Genomic DNA, 5,231 nt, shown 5'->3' on the forward strand with positions numbered 1-5,231 from the left:
AGGTCATGATCTCCAGGTTCATGGGTTTGAGTCCTACATCAGGCTGTGGGCGGACAACTCAGAGTCTGGAGCCTGCTTCAGATTCTGTGTCTCCCCCTCTCTTTCTCTGCCCCTCCCATGCTTGTGCTCTCCCTCTCTCTCAAAAATAAACAAATAAACATTAAAAAGAAAGAGTACATCTCACTGGACTCTCAACAAAACATTTAAAAAAGAATATTCCTCTTTGGCTGGATGCTTTGCTCTCCAGGCCCACTGGGGTAGAGGTCCTACCTTCTAGACACACTGGAGAGAGGCACACGGTGGCAGGTTTATTCCACAGCTTTGCTGGGCATGGGTTGGGCCCCTAAGGCTTTGGGCAACTGACCCTCAGGAAGTTCTCTGCTAGGGCCCCATGGTTCCCCTGGCTGGGTTCCTGAGGCTGCAGCTCTGTCTGGAGGCCTGGTCCTTTGAAATCTGGGTGGAGGCACCATGTCCCCATAGCTACGCTAGGTGCAGCCCATGCCATCTTGGGCTGCCAGAGCTGCACCTGGGGTAGCTGGGGAACTTGGTATTGAGTGCAGAAACAGAACCCACCACCATGTGAGGCAGTGTTGGGTAATATGCCAACAACACCTCTTCCTTTGAAACTGTTCTGTCCACAGGGCCCTTGTACTCTGGGCGTATGGTTGGAGGGGCGGCCCTGATGAACTCTGGATTGCAATCAGCATCATTCTTCCCTGAAGTCATACCTGGTCTGCAAGGAAGACAACCAGAGAGCTTCCAAGGATGCAGGTGCTCCTCTCACCAATGGATTTTTTTTTTCTTTAGAGAGAGAGAGAGCATGAGCAAGGGAGGGGCAGAGAGAGGGAGGGAGAGAGGGAGAGAGAGAATCTCAAGCAGGTTCTACACCTAGGGCAGAGCCCAAGGCAGGGCTTGATTTCATGACCCAAGATCATGATCCGAGCCAAAATCAAGAAACTTACATTCAACTGACTAAGCCACCTAGGCACCCCACTAATGGACTGCTTAATGTCTTGGTGAATGAGGTGTCTTCTGAGCCTTTTCATGGAACATAGTTAGGGGTCATATGCAGGTCATGCATGATAAATCCTGTCCAATATTCCTATCACCCTAAGCTTGTGGGTTCTATTATCTATCATGCCAGGGCACCTCTGGCATCTCAGCCTCATTATTGAGAGCCACAAATGAGTCCAAGTTTCAGTTAATCAACGAAGTAAGCTCTTACATCCACTTTCAGCTGCATGTGCTGACACATTAAATCCAGAATCTCTAGTAAGTGTACCGATATCAATGAATTCTGCCCTCATTCGTCTAACATGCTTAGAATCTACTTCTGCACAGGCTGATTCCCTGGGGAAAATCTGATTCCCCAGGTTTTGCCAATATATATTAGCAAAGTCTTATAATTCTTTTGGCATATAGGCTGTTCCCTCCTTGGCCATAGTGTGCAGTTGTTCCCCTGGAACATGCTGACCTTAGTTATGGTTCTATCAGCAATAGGGGGTGGTTGTGTTTGGTCTTGAGGAGAATGGTCACCCCTTTCAAGTCATCTGGACCAAGTGAGTTTATTACAGTATTTTTCAAGGAGAGAAAGGCCAGGCTCAGTCACTGAAGGGCAAGCTACTTCCATTAGTAAGGCAGGCTCTGGGTAACTTGGTAGTTCAAGATTGTCGGTTTCGGAGACAGAAGGAGATTGGGCAAGATGGTGGTGACCAAGAGGAAGCGGCATGGAGGCCTGGCCGTTCAGGAGAAAAAGCCAAAAAGGAACGAAAAAGATGCCAAGCAGCCACCTAAGCTGCAAGACATGGCAGAAGAGGCGGAGGAAGAAAAGAGAAACCATTTCCCAGGCCCTGTTTGCAAGGGCAAGTGGAAAAAAATAAGGAACGGATTCTTATCTTTTCTTCTGGAGGAATAAATTTCAGAACAAGACATTTAACGCAAGACTTGAGAATGTTGATGCCTTATTCTAAAGCAGATACGAAAATGGATCGTAAAGACAAGTTGTCATTAATGAGGTTTGTGAAATGAAAACTGCAATAAATTTATCTATTTTGAAGCTAATTAAAAACAGGATCTCTGTATGTGGCTTTCAAATTCACCTTATGGGCCATCTGCTAAATTCCTTGTTCAAAATATTCATATCCTAGCTGAACTAAAGATGACTGGAAACTGTTTGAAAGGTTCTCGGCCCCTTTTGTCTTTTGACCCTGCTTTTGATGAATTACCACATTATGCTTTGTTAAAAGAACTCTTAATTCAGATCTTTAGTACACCACGGTATCATCCCAAAAGCCAGCCATTTTGTGGACCATGTGTTTACTTTCACCATTTTGGATAATAGGATATGGTTTCGGAACTTCCAGATCATAGAAGAACATGCTTCTCTTGTAGAAATAGGACCTCGTTTCGTTTTAAATGTGATAAAGATTTTCCAGGGAAGTTTTGAAGGACCAACTTTATATGAAAATCCTCACCACCAGTCACCAAACATGCATCGGCGTGTCATAAGATCCATCACAGCTGCAAAATACAAAGAGAAACAACAGGTGAAAGATGCACAGAAAATGAAAAAGAAAGAACCAAAGACGGTTCTTCCACATGATCCCACTGCAGATGTGTTTGTTATACCAGCTGAAGAAAAGCCAGTATACAGTGGGTAAAACCAGAGCCGAAAGTTGATTTGAAAGCAAGAAGGAAAAGGATTTACAAAAGGCAAAGAAAATTGAAACAGAAGACGAACAGTGGGAATGCAAAATGAATCAGTGGATAACTAACTTTTCAGGAATTTTGTATTTATTTTGTATTCAACGTGTAAATACTTTTATTATCCTGGACTACCTTAGACCTCATTAGTGTGGCATTTAAGACAAAGAAAAACCAAATTAAATTTGTGGCTTCATGATGTGTATGCTTTTTCTAAATATCCCCAGAACTCATCAGTTAATTTCTGTTTTTCTTTTCAAAGCTTGTTTGGTATTACTAAAAATTTACCACACTTAAGGTTTAGGCTTGCTTTCTTGGATTAAAATATGGGGGTTAGCAAAGCTGACATTGAAACAGATTTATTGGGTAATTATTACTTGTAAAACAATGCATCAGGCACTTTGAGGGCTTAGTTTCGGATGGGAAAGTGCAGGTAGATTGGTAGGAAGGAAAGCATCTTATGGAAGTTAGAGTCACCGAGTCCCCAATTAACGAGGCCTTGGAAAAGCCAATCTCTGATCTTGTTTTCTCACCTCAAGAAAGAGTACAATAAAAATTCTTAGGTTTTGGGGCACCTGGGTGGCTCAGTCGGTTAAGCATCTGACTTCGGTTCAGGTCATGATCTCACAGTTTGTGGGTTCGGGCCCACATCAGGCTCTGGGCTAAGAGCTCAGAGCCTGGTGCCTTCTTTGGATTCCATGTCTCCCCCTCTCTCTGCCCCTCCCATGCTCATGCTCTGTCTCTATCTCTCAATAATAAATAAAAACATTTTTAAAAATCTTAGGTTTTGAGAATCAAATAAGTTAATATATGTGTTGAGAGTATTTTGTAGATTACAGATTTAATTTAGAAGCAGTGGGTATAAATTACTTAAACAGTGAACAGAAGAAAAATGGAACAGTAGTTAGAGGGCACCGGAACATTTGTTTCTCCCCTTAGGAAAGAGCTGTTTGACCGTCCTGGAGCATTAAGACATTGTGGTTGTTCCCGTAAATACTGTACTTCACCAGAGTTGAGTGTTCATTGATTTACTTTTGCCCTTGACAACAGTGAAACATTTTTGTTAATTTGGTAAGTTAAAAAAAAAATACCTTTTTTTGGGGGGGGCTGGGTATTGGTTTTTCTTTTGTGACTAATCTTGTTTTTGTGTGGTAATTCTCTTTAATTTGTCAGAGGTGTTGTACAGCAAGGCTGTCCTAGACATGTTCCCTAGTTCCTAACTTGCATTTTAATTTTGTTCTTTATTTTAAATCTAGGCAGAACAATCCATTTTTCACTATTTCACTTTTTTTATTGTCTTCAAAGAAAGACCTTGAAATGTACAATTAGGCTATTTTACTTTGAAATAGTCTAAATTAAGACTATCTTGAAATCTAAATTTAAGCAGGGAATTCAGTTCAGAGGTTCACATTTTTTTATTTTTAAGTTTATTCATTTTAAGAGAGGGGGAGAGAGGGGATCCCAAGCAGGCTCCAGGCTGCAGGCACAGAGCCAGATGTTGGGCTAGAACCCACAAACTCTGAGATCAAGAGTCTGATGCTTGGCTGACTGAGTGACCCAGGCGCCCTCAGAGGTTCTCTTTAAATACTTGTGTGTGGCTAATGAAGGCTAAATCTGGTCAAGTCTGNGAAAAGAAGCTGTATTCAAGATTTGTACTTAAACACCCACACATCCCAATAAGTTAAGTATAGGTTATAAGATAAACTGGCTCAACAAGTTGTGAGTTTGGGTGAAGACCCAAACTTTTAACATTTATGGAGGAATGTTTTAGAGTTTTAGTGGAATTTCCATTTAACAATTTTGATTATCAGTTTCTACGTATTTTCATCCCAAATTATGTACCTTTCACAGTCGTTTTATGTGGGTGCCTCATCTGAATGAGAATTCCTCTTCTTTCAAGTCCATGTTCGTTTAGAAGTCAGCTTGTGTAATAAAGGTAATCCTTTAAACAAATTTTTAAAAAAAGATTGTCAGTTTCATCTGGAACCAAGTTACCATTCCAATTTCAGGATCCCATTTTTTCTCAGTCAGTGCCCTAACTGTCACATTAAAAGCTTGCCAAGACTATGAATTCAATTGTCATTGCAATTCAACAACCCCTACAGTTAAATGTTGTATTTGATTTTCAGCAATATTAGCCTTGTAGCTACAATAACTAAGAGCATCTTTTAGGCATCGTGAAAGCTCTCTGGTTCTTAGACTGTAGATTTGGCTGAGAAATTAATGGACCTAAGCTTGTCATTTTTCTGTGTAAGTGTTCAGTGCACTCAGAATAATCCATCCCACATCAGAGTCTTTATAGCCAGCTGTGATTACTACCATAATGGTCAATGTCAGCAGCCATTTAGGCTTCCAAGGATGTGCTTCAGTTGACATTTCATTATAATCAACCATAGATTGATTAATCACGATGCCACTGTATGCCTTGGATTACTAGCATGCATTCCTCATTGGCAAGCATTGTGCTCAAGCTCAGAGGTGTGAACAAACCAAACCCAAAGTCTCATCTCTGCAGGTCTGTTTCCTGC

At 41.4% G+C, this 5,231-nt stretch overlaps 1 pseudogene; it reads left to right on the top strand.

The window, feature by feature from the left end:
- The first annotated feature begins 1,702 nt into the window (after positions 1 to 1,702).
- LOC144218433 (ribosome biogenesis protein BRX1 homolog pseudogene) lies at positions 1,703 to 2,758 on the top strand (annotated as a pseudogene).
- Positions 2,759 to 5,231: the final 2,473 nt, after the last annotated feature.

This window comes from Crocuta crocuta, unplaced genomic scaffold (genome assembly GCF_008692635.1).
Source record: "Crocuta crocuta isolate KB4526 unplaced genomic scaffold, BGI_CrCroc_1.0 scaffold1307, whole genome shotgun sequence".
NCBI classification, from domain to species: domain Eukaryota; kingdom Metazoa; phylum Chordata; class Mammalia; order Carnivora; family Hyaenidae; genus Crocuta; species Crocuta crocuta.